This window comes from Cupressus sempervirens, chromosome 10, assembly GCF_028749045.1.
Source record: "Cupressus sempervirens isolate cs-2001-9-10 chromosome 10, ASM2874904v1, whole genome shotgun sequence".
NCBI lineage: Eukaryota > Viridiplantae > Streptophyta > Pinopsida > Cupressales > Cupressaceae > Cupressus > Cupressus sempervirens.
Window position 1 is genome coordinate 206,582,078 of NC_143127.1, and position 20,163 is coordinate 206,602,240.

Below are 20,163 nucleotides of genomic sequence, written 5' to 3' on the forward strand. Positions count from 1 at the left end.
ATAGTGGAAAGTCGTGGGAATAAGGGAGGGTTAGGAAGTAGTTAAATAAGTTAGCAATTAAATTAGTATGAGGTTTTAGGTATTATAAATAGATTTTAGTGTATAGTTAACTAGCAATTGCACCCGAAGGAGCAAGGGGTATGCTGATAGTACAAAAATGTGGTAATATGTGTAAGATACATGCCCTCATTTTTTATATCATATGACACAAGATTAAGAGGATCAAATTTTTCTTTTGTATTTTACCATAGACAATATTGTGTGGCATTTGAGAGAATAACACATCTCAAAAGAAATAAATTTTTTTTCTTAAACATGAGTCCACGCAAATATGTACATCTTATATAATTCAAGGTCATTCTCAGTGTTGAATAATTTGCAGTAAAGATGTTTAGTTGCCATAAAGTTTGGAACTTTGAAATGTAATCTCCTTTTTGAATCAAGGAGTTCATTCAACTAAAGTGCTTTGATGTGATCAATCCCAAAAGGGAAACCTCCTCCCTCCCCTCGACATACATCGACGTGGATACATAGGGTCTCTCCATGTACACTAGTCAAACAAGAGAACATCCAAATGCAAGCTATCGAATAACCACATGGGGTATCTTTTCAACATGCCTATATCACAACAACTTTAAACATTAGGGAAAGATGATATTGAAATGAATAAATGCATCCAATTCTAAAACTAATGAAGTTAACACAAAAAAAGTTCTATAAATTAAGGGAAAGGATGCTATTTAATACCTAACCACTCTAGAGAGAGAGTTGTTGTAGTCGTGATTCTTCTTGTTTTCTAGATAATGGTATATGGATTATCCTTCATTCTTGAATATCACTCAAAGGAGAATGGTGGCTCTATACAAAGGTTGTCTAGTGATTTAATTCTTGATATAGTCGTAAAAGTCAAACCTTGTCATTCTATTGTACCAATATCAATTATTGTTTTTTGAAGCATTAACCCCTAGGATATATGTATGGTGAGTGAACATGACATGGATAGTGGTATTTTTCTATAACTTCCCAAGGTGAAAAGTGTTATAGGTAAACTTTTTGGGTTGACTTGGTCCCAAGGTGGGCCGTTGCAATTATCAAATCGTACAACCACATATAGAGGTAGTTCTAGGGGTTTACAATTAGGTGTGTACACAATATCTACCACCTCCCCAAGTGATCCATTTACAAGGCCCATTTGAATCCAAAGGTTTTTTGTTAACATTGTTCGTTGGCCTTTACATAGCAATATTTCTTTTGGAAGGTGATTGACATCACTAATGAGGCTTGGTTGTAAGTGTTCTTTTTTTTGCAATACTAAGTACAACAAGAAGATTGAGTAATTTAAGCATTTTTCGATTGTGTAGCCCAATTGAATTGTTTGTAGAGTAAAGGTGCATTGACTAATCAAACATACTTTTTTTGGAAGAAGATAATTTCTGGTTTGTATGTTGCATAAGTAATTCCCAATCTTGTTTAGTGGCTTCTACATTTCGCAAGTTGTACAACATGTGACAAAAGTTGATCTGAGTCTAAGTGTCACCTTGTTGGAAAAATATGGTTGTCAATGTGATAACCTTTGTAAATTTATCCCAAAGGTATTTCACATTTGAGTGTGATGCATAAATAGGTTTATCCATAACAAGGGGTAGTTGTGCTAAGTCACCCACAAGAATTATAGAAGCACCACTGAAGGAATTTTTTTGTTGATGGGAGAAGCCTTACATAATCTACTATCTATTTTAAGAAGAAATTTTTTCCCAACAAAGCTAACTTCATCAATAAGAAGGTATTTCACATGTCTCATCTCTTCTTGAAATTGTCCATGTAATGGGTGCATTTCTCTTATTGATATTCTAAGGGTAGCATGTATCATTGAGGCATGTATGTTGAATGCCACAATTCCTATAGGAGCAACTGTACAGAGTGGATTATTATTTTGAGATGCCAAAACCCAAAGTGCACGTCTGATGCAATGTATCAAGTATGATTTCCTTGTGCTCATTGTTCCTTGTATAATCAATTAAAGGGGTTGGTTGGAGGAAATTTCATTGTAATGCTCTTTAATAGTGGCAAGTGCTTGTTTTTGTTTGGGAGATAATGGATATAGTGGAGCATGTTCTTGTAATATGGAGTGATCATCTCTTTGAGTTGTCTTGTTCGTACTTATGAAATGCTATGCAGTGTTGTGCAAATGGGAAGGTATAGAACATAAAAAGACATAAATGATGATGTATATATAGTCCAATTATATTTATAATGTATGTATTGCATACTCAATAATGCAAAATTTTAAATATAATATTGCTCAAATTATCATATAATTTGACCATTACCAAATTTTGTTTTACCTTATTCCAAATTCTTGAACTTTATAATACCAAATATAACATTTTATTTTATTTAGAAATATAATATAATCCTACCCATTTCTTAAAAATATACTTTTAATTTAAAATCATATACAACTAATAATATAATATAATAATGTTATACATTATTTAGATTGAATTAATAAACAAAGCCCAATACCATAATATAATTAATTCTAAAGGAACTCTGCTACTAATCTAATATTTTATTTAGAAATATAATATAATCCTACCCACTTCTAAAAAATATACTTTTAATTTAAAATGATATACAACTAATAATATAATATAATAACTTTATACATTATTTAGATTGAATTAAAACAATTTCATTTAGAATAAATATAATCAATTCCCACAACATAATAAATATAAGATGTAGTAGAAATATGGTAAAAAACAACATTCATAGCTTACATCAGGTATGTGTACATATGCATTAATCAAAAAATTGCATCGTATCCCTGTCAACCAGACCAAACACTATCAGACCTTGTAGACCAAGTCACAAACCTTGGATCCAAATATCAAACCTTAGATCTCACAATAAAACCTCGGTAATGAAGTTATCTCCAACTTCGCTCTGCTCTACTTATCTTCGCATTCTGCTCTTCATGCTTCCTGAAATTGTTCTTCCTTTCTATCTCTTCATATTTAGAAAGAGAAATATTTATTGTCCTACTTTCTTTTAGATATTATTTTTTAGTGAATTTTTTTCTTGCTCTGTAATTGTGTGTATTGTTGTTACATCTCTGCAAGCTCTGTAAAGGCTTCATTGGAGGGTGCCAAAATCATCAAGCGGTACCCTTCCCTAACAAGCCTGGCAAGATCAGAGGCTAAAGATGTCATATTCACAAGAAAATCTACCATTTAACTGTATCTTTGTACTCAAACAGAGACCCTAGCAGTCCATTACATAATTTTCTACAGATCCAAAGGAAGCAAAATAATCAAGTCTCCGAGCAGTAGAAGCTGCTAAAAGATGGAGATCCTCTTTAGCATCAAGTGGAGAAAATCTAAAGGTACTCCTCATTCAGTGCCTGTCCATAGAACCAGGGGCTTGAGAAAAATAATATGATTCTTCTTCATAAGGGCACTTCTTCTTCCACTGCGAGAAAGCTTGCTAAATGATCTTCAAAAGTAGAAAGTCATCGATGCTATGAACAACTCCATCAAATCTCACAATCAAATCTGACATCGTGACTAAAATAAACCCTACCTTGAGGATATTTTTGAACATCCACAGTTGGAGGAAATTGAAAGATAGGGTTTTGAAATTGGCCATGGCAAGCAGCAACATAGCTGCCATGAGCTTGCGAGGCAACACATGGAACTGTAGCAACCTTTGCAGGAGCATCATGTTGCCCAGCTTGAGTAGAAACCTCTGAAAGCTTGCTTGAGTGAGGCCTCCAAAGCATGAATTTATTGAGTAGATAAATACCACCTATAATGTCTGGTTACCTAAATTTATTGGGTAGATAAATATTGCTTGGTTTTCCAAATAGACAGGTTTCTATGAAAAGCCCACCTATAATAGCCTATCGGCTAATTAAAGTAAGGAAGGTGATGAGCAGGTATCATAGGATATTAGAAGGAATGGAGTTAAATAGGTAATATACATTTTTCATGTTGATATGAATAGGGTGGGATATAGTATTAATTAATTTAGTAGGTTAGGAGAATGTGTAGAGTATTTAAGTGAGAAAAGAAATTGCATGCATATAATAACATGACTAATTGTAATTAAATAATATAATGTATGATAATGTATGAAGTTTAGTTGTTGTAAGAAATAATTGACTTTTAGAAGTGAAGATATAATGTTAACACATTTCACATGGGATGGAATATTCATTTAAGGTAGAATCTCGTATTGGTTTTTTTAAAAAATGAAATGAAAATTTGAATGTTAATAAGATATGATGTTTAGGGGTTGATGGGTCATGATTAGCATGAAAATAATTAATGGTGGAACTTAGGGACTAAAATCTATATTGGTGGTCGAATTGTCATATGGTGAATTATATTGTAAGACACATATTAGGTAAGACTACAAAATTGTAACCATAAAAATGATTAATAAAAGTTATTAGTAAATGTAATTATTAGGAGCTAAAAAGGTATAAATTAGGTCAACTAAATGGTAAAGGACAAAAAGTTAGGTTACTTGAGTTTAATCAACAAGAATGACCCTACCCTAGATGTAGAGTTCAACATACCGAGTTGAATGCCATGACATGACAACTAATAAACCCTAATATATATAACATCGAGAGCTTAAAGGAGTTGAATTTCTATTCATCTAATTATGATGTTGTATCAACAAAACTACTCCCCTAATTTTTGATGTCAAATAGAGATGAACCTTCAACCAACCTAGTAAGGATCAATTTATTTAAAGAATTAAAAGTATGTTGCAACCTTATAAACATAACGGTTATGTATTATGAACTACTAGTCTTCGATAACCTAGCTGACAATGTATAGATCCTTATGTGAAATCTTAAGTTCTATCTTTAAAAAAAATGTAGTTGTGTTTTTGCCCATGTAGATTTTGGGCATGACAAGTTCTAAAAGGTTCATTTGAGAGATGGTTTAGTATTTTTTATCTCCATGTGCATATGTTGTTATGTTGGTTGAGTCTGGGAGATGGTTTTATATTGGGCATATTCCTTGGATTAGGAATGGTTATTCCTTGGTGTAGGAATTGTTATGAGTTTGATCTTCATGTTAGAGGCTTACATCCATGATTAGTTATATGGTATGGTTTGGGTGTTGTTGTGGCTTCTTGGTTCGAGGTTTTATGGAGAAGATCTTACTTGACACAATCTACATCTAGAGGTGTTTATAGAAGGACATGATACATGTTATGATTTGCATGATTTGTCTTTGGTCTCAATTATCTTCATGGATGTTCAATTTCACTTAAATTAGATTTGAGATTGGTTAGAGATTATGATTACTAGTTTGTGTTCATGTATGTTATATGAGAGATGGCATGGTTATTATTTATCTCTTTCCTTTGTTGGTTATGAAGAACTTGGGAGAGCATTAGAGACTTGTTATGGGAGTTATTCATGCAAATTATTGATTTATGTTTTGTGGATGTCCTTGACACTACATGGATTCACTTCTTTGAGATGTTGTGAGTGGAAATGTTACATATTTGAAATTATTGTTTGTAGTGAGAGCTTCTTAGTATATATGTGGTAGGTATTTCTCTCGAGGCTTGTGATTGTAGCTTTTAGATTGTATATGTTGATGATGTGAGATTCACTTGGTATACCTTTGGAGATATGGATAGTTGGATGGGTTGGCACTTGTTGTGGATGCTATTTCAGCTATGGATTTTTTACAACTACAAATACATGTGATTACCTTTGGATTAGGTGTATATGCTTGACATTTTATTTGGTATAGGTGTCATGCCCAAAATTTACTATAAAAAAATAACACAACAATTTTTTAAAAAAAAAATTCTCTTTTTTTTTTTTTGCTTCCTAAGGAATACCTCACCATTCAATATAACACTACCAAATATTCAAAACTAACTAGCTTTAAACTCTAACATATTCTAACCTAAAACATCTTATCGACCAATTAATACTAACTACCCTTTTTATTATACATTCTATTTTAATTTAGAAGCCATTTGCTCCTAACGTCTTTAAAGTTAGTTTTAATAACATTCCTATACTTAACCCAAACATCATTACTAAGGATTTGCATAGTGTCCCTTAAAACTATCATCCTCTCATATTAATTTCAGGTATGTACTGAGGATGTTTAAATATTTGTCTCCAAAATAATTGTCATACTTACTATACTTTTATTTATTTTTCAATTGTTCTACGATGTTTCAGATTTACGTCATGAAATCATGCTTTCTACATACTATGTAGAAATTATCAGGGCATGGCTAAAGGAATACTTTTGTTTTACTATTTAATATTTTAATTCAATAACAATACTGTTAAACCCCTAGGTAATATAGATCAATCTTTAATTAAGAATTCTATGACATCTTCTAACAATGCATTTATTTGAAGTTAATATGCTTGTTTTCTTTTATCATCTTAATTTATTTTATAATTTCCATTACTCATTTTATTAAAGTTTTCTTTCTAATTTCACTATTAATTTTTGAGAGATGTGTATTTTGGATTGATGGTGTGCCACATCAATGTCTCAAATCACACCCTGAGATCCAACATCATGTTGGATATTTACTATCTTCAATATTAGAATCTATAACAACTTGCTTTAAGAGCTAGATCAATGAAAGATAAGATCACGGGTAATAATAACCTAACAAATTTTGTGATGAATCCTATCACCAAATGCCTTTAGCCAACTATATCCAATTCTTTCTAAGAACAAATATAAAACCAAAAGTACCCACTAATATAAAGTAACCATCGCAACCTAACCAACTTACTTTGCTATCGTAAAAATATCAACACCCACACACATACCATAGTAACTAAAAAGAAATTACACTAAATTAATTCTTAACTAAAGTCATCATCATTACACCTTCAATATTACTAACTAATCCTATCTACAATTTAAAATTCCAATTATAAAAATAAGATTCTATAAATAACATGCATTTACTACCTAGTATGCTACTACAATTTAAGACATACTTAAAGCTAATGTCTAACCTCATAAAATAACTACAAAACATTTTACAACCCACCAAATACACTGCTTATTTAACTCTATACTAACCTAGTACACTAACCATCCTATGTTACTAACCTAGCACTCTTACACTTCCCACATAAGTCAACGCCTATGTTTGAGGCGTTGTGGGAGACAAGATAACGTGGAGAGGTGGAAGTCATGTGACTTCCCTCTTCCCAACACTTTCCAACTCGATTTAAAAAAAAAAAAAATGCCTTCCTTTCGAATTGCCTAGGTGCCTAGAGGAGTACGTGGTCCCCTCCATATCTTGGGCAGAGGCATTGCACCTTCCTAGGCGATCAGACTACTGCAGCATGGAAATTAAGATGTGAAGTGAAACAAGTCAAGTTCGAAAATAGACAATGTTTCCCTTTTTATTAATTTATTTCTTCTTTTTAAGATGTCCTTTCTATGTTGACTTTGCTCACGAGTTTCTTGCTCCCAATAACAAAATTTGAAGATGACATACTTTTATATCTATTAATACTATATATTGTCCAATCATTAAAATGATTGTCTTGAGAATATGCTTCCTATTATTATATTGCTCTGTAATAGCAACTTGATGTGGGTTATTTTCTTCTCTCCCATCAAATTTCCAGAGAATAAAATGCACACTTCCAGTTTTAACTTATTTTTCACCCATATTTGCATCTTAGTTATTAGATTTAATTTTCTTTCCATTTAAATCATAATCTGATAATTTTCTTAATATCATTATCTACCATGCATATACAATGTTCCATTAACAATATAATGCTTTCTTGTGATAACATAGGATTTTACAAGCCTATCACTTATGCTTCAAATTGAGACAACTATATCAACAGAAAAGAAAACTTCCTCACAATAATCTATGAAATGTTTATAATAAGAAAGAATGTCTCATTACTTAATCTTCTCCAAAATTACATCAAATCTCTAATTGTGAAACTTACAATGACTTTTTCTAAATCTACCTTGCATAATGTTACAAGGATTATCCTATGTAAAGTCCTTGTGAGGTTTGGCTTTAACTAACAAGAAAAGTTCATATGTGCAGAAACTTGTGCATCAGATTTCAACATGTCTTCCTTCACAATTAATGTTTCCATACAAGAACAATAGTATACAATTTTCTAATTGATTCCATAATCACAACTAAATACAATAGGAAGTAGTTTTCTTTTCTTTTAACAACATTACCAACTGACATATTCCTTCTACAATTATCCAATGGAACAATGATGCCAAGGTATTCTACTCTTCCATAACTCATGATCATACCTTAACAAGGAACATACATATACAACATTTTCCATTATTTCCTCTACATATACATTAGGTAACAATGAGTAACATGAACACTGATCATCATGATCATTGAGAACATGAACAAGCTAGTGAATCCTCCTTCACAAGGGAGGGGCAAAATGTCAAGTTTTCTCATCCAAACATCAATTTGCAAGGTGATCATTCCAAGTTGTCTCCATTGCTCCCTTGGGCACAAATATGCAAATGCATCACAAAGAAAACAACAAGGACCATGGGTGCTTTCCACCAAACCATAGGCCTCCAAAGAGACCACCCCCATGCTAGGGGAACAAGGCTCAAACCAGGTTACACACACATACATCACACAAAACATAATCAACACCCTTCCATGGCTTGCACAATGATTCACCATTGGAATCATAAAACATTGGGTGAAGGTGGGCTCTTCAAGGAGGAGAAATTTTAACAACATAAATATCATATTGCCAATGCATTTTGCCTCTCAAGGCCACCACAACATAAACAACATATTGCCACTGCATTACCTCTCAAGGCCTTCAAAACAACCATCTTCTCCTCATCCACCAAACCTCCTTATACCTCCCAACAACAAGATTCATGGACATGATGGAGCCCATGCTCCATGATAATAACAAACCTCATCATGAGGTAAAAGAAAAAGATTTCTTTCTCACCTGCAATGTTAAGCCCAACTTGTGCCCTTCACCCAAGGCTTTTCTGCCCTCCCAAGGGTGAGTGAAGCCTTCACACCCATAATGAAAATCAACACTCACATTCAAACTAGAAACCACAACAAAACAAATGAAGAACAACAAAACAAAACCAAGCAAGGATCTCCAAAAGTATAAAACACATTCACTTCTTCCCAACATAATGACAAGCTCATAACACAAGATTGACAATGCAATGCATACTCCATTGATAACTTTTCACACTTGTAGATTTTCTTATCCATACTAAAGAAAAGGAATAAAAGAACATGTTTGAGCCACCAACCTTGGTCCAAGCTAGGGTAAGGATAGTTGTAGTAGAGCTCCCTTGATCTCCCTCCAAAACTTAGTTGTCTCTAAAATTAGAGAGTGGGTAGACACCCACTAGTTTGGCCAAGACTCTCTAATAAAGCCTTCCCACTAACTTATAATAGCAAAAACACTAAGCCACTACTTCTTACAAACTTGTCTCCTCTAACTTTTCTATTTTTAACATAGTGGAAAGCATGAGAGAAGATAGATATGACAACTCCAAATTCGAATTGATGGAAGAATGCATGGGTAAAGGGGCTCCCTAGGCTATCTAGGCACTCACATGATCAAAATTAGGCCCCTAACTTGTTGTACTATCATATGGATAACTTATTCTCACATAAAAGGCACTTTGGGACCACCTAATGACCCCTAAAAACCCTAGGCAAGTCCAAATTCGAATTTCCTTTGATTGAGACTCCTCATGCCATTTTTTTCTATGTGAAGTTAACTTGGGTTCTTCATCGGGGTTAGGTTTCTTCTTGACAAACCCTAAATGACATGGCATCTCCATAAGGACAACACAAGTGTCAAGTGACACACACAAAATATCACATTACATTATAAATGACTTGTTTTACAATAATACATGAACTAGGCTACTACACACACATACAATTCACATATTCGAAATAAAACACATTACAATGAGGTTTGAATCATTTCCATTGATTCAACCTTGGCTATGTCATGTTTGTAGTAGTTTGAGCCTTAATTCCCCTTTAAACCCATGGTCAAATTCCTGCACACTAAACTCAAGCATCAGTAGTCCAAGAAAATCATGTAAACAATAAGTACATAAGTGAAATAATCACTATCTCATTCAACATTAGACTTGCATATATTTCATCATCTCAAATTAACTTTCCCTTTCTTAATCATTTCAAATATAACCTTCAAAATATTAAAATATCAAAACTGACATATCACATTCGACATTTGAGTTCCATACTTCATTCTTTTTAATTAAATTACTTTTTCTAATAATTTCCATTTAAAATGCTCAAAATACTATAACATCAAACTTTACTTATCATAACATGGTCAATTTAATATTTTGAATAGCTTCATAGTCTATTTTTATCATTGCAACAAGATTTTGAATCCACAACTATTGAATCCCTAGGTATGCGGGTTAGGTTTCAATGCATAACAAAATTTATCTTTTTACTCTAATTTCCACTTTAAACATTACATTCTTACATTACAAGCATTTCTACCATTCAATTTATATTAAAGAAATGTCAATAGCTTAAAACGTGAATAGAATCATTAAATGCATCAATTAGGTCATAATATGCATAAGTAATTGCAGATTATCAAAATGCAGATATCAAAATAACATAACCCTACAGTCTCAAAAGTGTATCAATACATAGGATTAAAATCACCGCAATACAATTATCTCATTGGTACTATGATAGATCGGGTGAGGCCTCACATCATCCCCCCCTAGGCATGAACCTCCTCCTGGAGTTCATCAACTAGGTGTCAATGTTGTGTTATTGCCTAGGTTGTATTTACTAGAGCTAACCCACTCGAGTATTCTATTGTTGGTGCCAAGTAATCCAAAGCTTTACTTTGCTAAGGTCTAACTGTTAAATTTATTATGTCCTTGCTTAGGGTCTTCAACATAACATGCATCTATGGGCTTAACCAATTTAACATACATTATATACCTATGGTAAAAGAGGTTGGTCCATATCCCATAATTATGACATACAAAGGGTGGTGTCTTAGAAATCTTGTGTAGCAGCTTTACAATGGATAATCACAAATTTTACAGGTACATTAATTTTCTAGATGGTTTGTCAAGGATCCTCCTTGGTATGGCCATTTCAATAATATTCTTACTCACACAATTCACACAAAATTGCCTCAAAAGTATCAAAAGGAACAATTTTACCGAAAACAACATAGATGTGGCCACATTGGTAAATCCCAAATAACACAAGACATGTCCCTGAGGCACAATGGGAACAATCAAAAAACCTAGAAAAATAATAAGTGTCAAATTGTCAGTAAGCAAAACAAAAATTGCACAATGGGAACAATTTCACAAGCATGATGTGGCTGTACCAAGGTTCCTTGATGTTGAAGAGGATAAATGTGTGCTTTATGGAACTAATGGCTTAGTAATAAGTCTCATATCTCCTATGTCTCTAAGTGCTTCATCCATAGATCGTGGTTTAATTGGGTGTACTAATACATCTTACACCAAGTTGTCATTTATTGCATATGTTGAAACATAATGGGTTAGGCACCTAGTATTGAAACTAGACTTTGCTAATAGTTGATATCAGAAAGGAACATATGCTTATGCAACCTTGCTATAGAAATATCCTTTATCAATGATTTAATTTAACATCCTATTCATGAGGGTAAGCATGATATTTATAAAGTAACATGTAATTCTTTTTGAAACCTAGATTCCCAATTTGAATTGTGTCCAAATGGATGTGCCTAAATAAGTAATCATCCAGCTTATCCAACATGTACACTGAGATCATAACTCCTAGATGATTAATATCTACTCAAGTCAAGAGTTCCATATGATAGTGTGATAAGTAGCAATCATACTAAGGATTCCAACTATCGATTACATCCTATATCTAATATAGGAATATCACTTCTTGACACTTGCAATTTTGACTATACCACACAATGGTGTCACGAATGGATTATTGTTTAGTATCGTAGCCCCTATAAAAAGATGATAATTCCTCTACTATATATATTCGGTACTCCATGACCACCTTAATATTAATCATTTGAGGTCAATTTTCACTTCTATTTACATTGTAACAAATCTTAATATTATGCTTGTATTCACATCTAGGATATCATTTTATATAGTTCTCTTCATCATGTTTTGATATGGTTATGCCCTCCAACTATTATCATTTTCCACACTAATTTAAATGCTATACTTTTATGACACCTTGACCCTTCAACATTATTATTAATGATAATCAATTATAACTATCACAAATGTACAATTAATCATAAATAATTAATGTTGTTAGTTATAGGATTAGTGTTAAATTAGGGCATACTATATATATATTCCATTAAATATAATGGATAGGATACCTTGTACTCTTATATTTATAATACCCAAAATTGGTCTCAAAACTAACTTGCTCCTAATCTTTCGAATGATCAACAAAATCCTAATTTATTGGGCATTTCTAGTCCTAATTGACTCTACTTGATTTAAATATCAATTGTAGAAAATCATTCATCTACAAAAATCACTATAAAAATAAATAAATAAATGAAATATCGACATCTTGGCTATTAAACCCACTAAATCAATTAATTTAATTAAAATTTCCTAATATATTAATTTTGACATTTTCTAAGATTACATAAAAAATGAATTTATTGCTTATTTGACTTAAATATCTACATATATTTATTATTTGAATTTAAATAGTCAAAATATGAGACATAATTTTAACAAAATCTCCAAAATCTTCTTTTGATTTGTTTTTATAAAAAAAAATGGAAACATTGAGTGATTTTAAAAAAGAATAAGGAAACAAATCAATTAACTCTCTCAAATGGAAACTTCCATTCCAACATGAACACTCACTCAATCTCCACCATTCATCTAATTGATATACACCATTAGTTTATTTTGGATTTCTCTATAAATTGGGAACTTATGCTTCTCCTTTGAGATGATGAAATTTGTAAGTGAATAAACTCTGTCAATTTCAATACTCCACATTTGTGCTTTCAAAAGCTTTGTTGCATTTTCATTCAATACTTTCATTTTAGTTGTTAAATTGCATAAATGTTCTAGCTTAAATGTTTTCTTACATTGTTTATATTCATTTACTTGCATGGAAAATCTTAGATAAATCTTACATTATTTTTTTTTTCTTTACAAATCCTTCATTCTAGTTCAATCTATGGTCACTAACTTCTCTTACATGCAGTGACATTGTGAAATGCATATAGGGACATTTTTGACACATACTATTAAAGTAGTATTCTTTTATGAAGAAATACAAGTTTAGCTATTGTTAGTTAGAAGGAAAAAAAAATTTAAAAAATGTATAGGTTCTTCTTAATATTCTTCAAGTAAGCATGAAACTTAATTCAAAAATCAATTTAATAAAATAAAAGATTATATTCATTGTAAGATCTATTAAATCCAATCTTTGTTTATTGTTGTTTATTTTTATTTTTATTTTCTCTTACTATAATTATATTAGTAGTGCGTCAAAAAGGATCCTTCATCTAGAAATGGTAGAGGAAACAAAAATAATAATAATAATAAATTAGTATTAATTTCTTACTAAATATTATATATTTACCAATAATTAGAAAATAAGTGAATCACCTTTGAGGTAATGCTAGGTCATTGATTCCATCTATATAACTATTTAGATTAATAGGTAAATTCTTATTTACATTAATTTTATGACAATGGCTTGTACTAAGTTTATAAGTAGTGAGAGAAGGGTTTGGTCAATGTTTTATTAAGGTTAATTATTTTATTTTAGTATTACTTTTTCCAAATCAAATTCATATTATTATTATGATGAACAAATTTTCCTAGTAATCGGGAAATTATATTAGTATCATTTAGAATAATTTATTTAACATGTTTAAAGTTTATTTATAAAAAAAAAAACAGATCAAACATTATCTTATCAATAAGTCAAGAATAATAAGAGTGTTATGCTTAGTTGACTCTCTCATAGAAGATACTAGCTTAAAAGTTGAGTCAATTGAAGTTTTTCTCTTTTAAAGGTAACATTTAAATTTTGCATTTGTTTATGGACCCTTCAATGCCCAGTGTTTCAACACCAGGCTCTAATACCAGAATGTCATGCCCAAAATTTACTATAAAAAAATTGTTGTGTTATTTTTTTATAGTAAATTTTGGGCATGACATTCTGGTATCAGAGCCTGGTGTTGAAACACTGGGCATTGATGGGTCCATAAACAAATGTAAAATTTAAATGTTACCTTTAAAAGAGAAAAACTTCAATTGACTCAACTTTTAAGCTAGTATCTTCTATGAGAGAGTCAACTAAAGCATAACACTCTTATTATTCTTGACTTATTGATAAAATAATGTTTGATCTTATTTTATTTTTTATAAATAAACTTTAAACATGTTAAATAAATTATTCTAAATGATACTAATATAATTTCCTGATTACTAGGAAAATTTGTTCATCATCATAATAATATGAATTTAATTTGGAAAAAGTAATACTAAAATAAAATAATTAACCTTAATAAAACATTGACCAAACCCTTCTCTCACTACTTATAAACTTAGTACAACCCATTGTCATAAAATTAATGTAAATAAGAATTTACCTATTAATCTAAATAGTTATATAGATGGAATCAATGAGCTAGCATTACCTCAAAGGTGATTCACTTATTTTCTAATTATTGGTAAATATATAATATTTAGTAAGAAATTAATACTAATTTATTATTATTATTATTTTTGTTTCCTCTACCATTTCTAGATGAAGGATCCTTTTTGACGCACTACTAATATAATTATAGTAAGAGAAAATAAAAATAAAAATAAACAACAATAAACAAAGATTGGATTTAATAGATCTTACAATAAATATAATCTTTTATTTTATTAAATTGATTTTTGAATTAAGTTTCATGCTTACTTGAAGAATATTAAGAAGAACCTATACATTTTTTTTTTTTTTTTCTAAGTAACAATAGCTAAACCGAATACATGTGATTACCTTTGGATTAGGTGTATGTACTTGACATTTTATTTGGTATAGGATTTTATGATTCTTATGTTATAGGTTGGGTGGCTTCCTCTTTGGATGGCTTCTATGTATGTCTGGTGGAAATAGTATAATAGAAGGTGGGATCATTCATATTTGAGATGTTGGATACTTTGAGTTTGTCATAGGTATCGGGATAGAGCACATGGTGTACTTTGATCAATGATGGTGGATATGATAGAAGAAATTGTTTCCTTGTTCATTTATGTGGTTATGGATTGACCCTATGTAATTTATACAAGTGGGAGATTGTTGAGATTATGTATATTGCACACATTGCATAATATTGTTTATAGATTATATTATTTTACTTTATTATGTAATGTTGCACCTAGGGGCACCTAGATGGACATGCAACATGTAAAGATTCCCATAGAATATACCTAATGAGTTGTATTGTAATATTGTCATAATATTTGATGTAATTATTTAATATTGGAGAAAATAAATTAAATATCCAATATTAAATGTGAGGTCAATAGGTTAGGTAGCACATAGGTTATGTAATACCACTTAGTGGTTTTGTGGGACTTGCTACTATATAAGTGGCCATAAGAGTAGTTATAGAGACAAGACAAAAAGGAAAGAATGCAAAAAAGGAAAGTCGAGCAAGACAAGGTTTGATAGGTTATCCAAGGGAGCATTTGTGAAGGTTGGAAGATTGACATGTAATGTGTGGATTCATGCTTGTTCACATATATTGTTTGGTTGTGGCTATGGCTTTGAAGGCTTCCATGGTTTTATTACAATGGTTTTTTTGTTGAATAATACATTGGTGCAAAGAGGGAATGAATAACTAGGGCCAAAGGCGCACCTAACTATCTAATCACCTTGTTGAGTAAAAAGACAAAAAGAAAACACAAAGAGAACAACACCATGGGGAGAGAGAGAGAGAGAGAGAGAGAGAGAGAGACTTTTTATTGACTCATTAAGTTATTAACATATGTGCCCAGTTTTAAGGCCTTCTAGATTATGACCAGATACAAAATAAAAATTCAAGATCTACAATCTAGCTTCAAATTCGTAATTCCAAAAACATATGTTCTGACTCTCTCATCCTTCCTCTAAACTCGATCAAGTACCTCTACTTATACTTGCTAGAATGGATTACAGAAGATTCTAGAACATTATATTATAGAAAGGCCAACCTCAAAATGGTCTACACTCATCCTAAGACAAGATCCTATCATTAAATTTATGATCCAAATTAAATACATAAGTCGGCTCAAACTAAGAACCAATCACAAAAAAAACTTGATCAAATAACCTAAGCTTCAAAAAATATCAGGTTCACTTGACACATAAAGGAACACTCGGTCAACTCTGGACAACTCGGTTAATGTTGACCTTAGTTAATACTATGTGTACTCAGATAACACTATGTGTGCTTGACTAATACTGTCAGAATGAAAAAAAAAAAGCAAGATTACAAGGAAACTTAGGATGCTCCTACATCAAACAACTAGAGTTGAAAGAAACGATTCTCCTGAATCATGCAAGTGCTACAACCTAAGATGGATCCAACTCAGTTGAGAAATGCATGTTATTCTTCCACTTCAACAAATACTCATAGTAATATTTTCCTCTTGTGCTCCTACCAACTCTTTGATCCAATACATGTTCAACCTCTTCAATCTACTTCTTAGGATAATCATCTGATACAACAACTTCATCATCTAACTTGTGATACTTATACAAATCAGAAACATTAAATATTGGAGATTTATCCATGTCAATAGGTAAACTCAACTTCATAAGCATTACCACTATCAAACTTCCTCAAGATCTTACAAGGTCCAAACTTCTTCATCTTCATCTTACTAAATGTTCCAATAGAAGATTTACCTTTCTTCAAATGAACCATCTTCTCATCACTAGCTTCACAAACATGATGCCTTCTAGACTTATCGGCATTCTGCTTATACTTCTAATTAATTTGTTTCAACTTAAACTTCACTTCCTCATGCAAAGACTTCATAAAATCAACAAATTCTTCCCCTTCAACACTTATCTTTCCTTCATCAACAACATCCCTCAAATCAGATATTCCTCTAGGCTACATTCTAGTAACAATCTCAAAAGGTGTTTTCCCTGTACTCTTATTCACTAAATTGTTATATGCAAACTCATCTTGTGCCAATACCATATCCCAATTACTTGACTTATCTCCAACTAAAATCCTCAACAAATTATCCAAGCTTCTATTCACAACCTATGTTTGTCCACTAGCCTATGGATGGAATGTAGAACTAAACTTAGTATCCAACTTCTTCCACAAAGTCCTCCAAAAATAACCAACAAACTTACTGTCTCTATCAGAAATAATACTTTTTGGTAATTCATGCAATCTTACAATCTTTTTGAAGAAAATCTCAGCAACATGCACAACATCAGGTGTCTTCTTACATGGTATGAAATATTTTATCTTGGAAAATCTATCCACAACAACAAGTATGGAATCATACCCTCTTGTTGTCCTAGGTAATCCAAGACCAAAAAACATATTGATGTCACTCAAAGGTTTCTCAAGAACATAAATAGGTGTATACAATCCAGTATTCTGACTTACTCCTTTTGCAACTTGACAAATTCCACAACTCCTTACAAACTTCTAAACATCCTTATACATTTGTGGCCAATAATACTTATCCTTCAACAAAATCAATGTCTTATCAATTCCAAAATGTCCAACCAATCCACCACAATGCTTTTTCTTAATCAAATTAACTTTCATAAAACCTCTTGGTATACACAAATGAATTCCTTTGAACAACATACCTTCTTGAATGAAATTCTCAATATACTTACTCATGTGATCTGATAGATTTGGTGCTCTACACTCTCTTGATGCCTTAGAAAAATCAGTGTCAACATCATACAACTCTTTCATTTCATCAAAACTAAGAACTTCAACCTTCATCTTAGTCAACAAAGAACATCTTCTTCTCAATGCATCAACAACTCGGTTAGTGACTCCACTTTTATGATTGATCACAGATGTGAAACTCTACAATTACTCAACCCACTTCATATACATCTCTGATTCAATTCATGTGGACTTCCCAAGTAATGAAAAACTTTATGATCAATATACAACATAAACTCTTTAGAAATAAAATAATGTCTTCACTTCTTCAAAGCTTGAACAATAGAATAAAAATATTGATCATACCTAAAATTCTTCATTTTATTATCATTCAAATTCTCAATAAAGAAAGCAACAGTTTTACCTTCTTGACTCAACATAGCTCCTATTGCACTACCACTTGCATCACATTCAACTTGAAATACCTTATTAAAATCAAGCAAAGGAAATATAGGTAACTCAAAAACTATTTGTTTCAAAGTCTCAAAACTCTTATTAGCTCCATTTGTCCACTTAAAATCATTTTTATCTCCTCTCATTGTCTCAATCATGGCTTGCAAATAGAGCTAAATTCTTTATAATCTTTCTATAGAAACTAGTCAAACCATGAACTGGTCTTACCTGACCCACATTCTCAAGTTTAGGCCATTCCAAAACCACTTTAACCTTCTCATGGTCTATTCTCAAACCATCATCTGAAATCACAAATCTCAAATACACAATCTCTTCTTGCATAAAGGAACACTTTTCAAGTTAATAATCAACTTCTCCTCTTTAAATCTCTGCAATACTTTTCTAACATGCTCAAGATGTTCTTCCTTAGTCTTTTTCAATATTAGAATATCATTCAAAGAAATAATCACAAACTTACCTAAGAATCTCTTGAGAACTCCATTCATCAACCTCATGAAAGTACTAGGTGCATTAGTCAAACCAAAAGACATTACCAACTATTCATACAAACCATCTTTTTTTCTTGAAAATAGTCTTCCATTCATCACGTTCTCTTATTCGAATATGATGATAATCACTCTTCAAATAAATCTTGTTAAAATACTTTTCTCCACTCAAACAATCCATTATGTCATCCATTATTGGCATAGAAAACCTATATTTCACTATGATCTTGTTAATAGTTCCAGAATCAATACACATTCTCCATTAACCATTCTTCTTAGGTGCTAATACAATAGATCATTACATGGACTCAAACTTTCTCTTATCAAACCTTTCTACAACAACTCATGTACTTGTCAATTAAGTTCTTCATTCTCTGTAGGTGTCAATCTTTATGGTGCTTTATTCAAAAAACTAGCTTCAGGAACTAGATCCATTCAATAACTTCTTATTAGTGGTAAACCATCTAGTATATCCTCTGCAACAATATCTTTATACTCATTCAACAAACTTGCAATTTCTACTAGCACTCGGTCAATACTAGTAGCTTTTGTTATCACTTCATTACTATTGACCTTTATCACTCAATTATTGCTATCTATCACTTTGTCATCACTATTTTACGTCACTCAGTTATTACAAGCACAACTTGGTCTTCTAAGAATTGTGAAAAAATAGATTTGATTCTTCTTTATTTCCTTTTTAAATTTCTTTCTATTGACCACACAAACTTGAACAGTAGTACAATTAACCTCATCTTGACTTTCAATCAAAGACAACAATACTTTCTTTCTCCCATTCACCCAAAGAGTATACTAATTCAATCTTCTATCATGTATAAGGGTAAGTGCACCAAGTTGTGGTGCCAAAAAGGGGGTATAATTGGACACCTTTTTTCTTAAATCAACAATTTATGAACTTCAACAAGAATTTGAAGATAGTTACACTCAAAATTTTAAGATATGACAAAAACAAAAGTAGTAGTCCTTTGAATCTAGTTTCTAAACTACTAATTTTTTGTTCAAAATGATTTAGTTTTAGGTCCTCAAAAAAGGGGGCCACATAAAGTAGTACTATTTATTCCAAAAAACATAACATAGTACAAAGTGTGGCCCCCCTAAAATTTTAACTTTTTTTTTGAAATTCTTTGACCGCTCTGGTCAAAAGTTACTTAATACTATATAGTTTATCCTAGATTTTTTGGGTAATTTTATAATGTGTATTTTTTTATTAGACACATCCCAAAAATGTGAAAT

The 20,163-nt window shown here is 31.4% G+C and overlaps 1 pseudogene; it reads right to left on the reverse strand.

Annotated features, from left to right (window-relative positions):
• Positions 1–3,110: 3,110 nt before the first annotated feature.
• LOC149533354 (fasciclin-like arabinogalactan protein 15) overlaps positions 3,111–20,163 on the reverse strand; it is a 59,803-nt pseudogene continuing 42,750 nt past the window's right edge.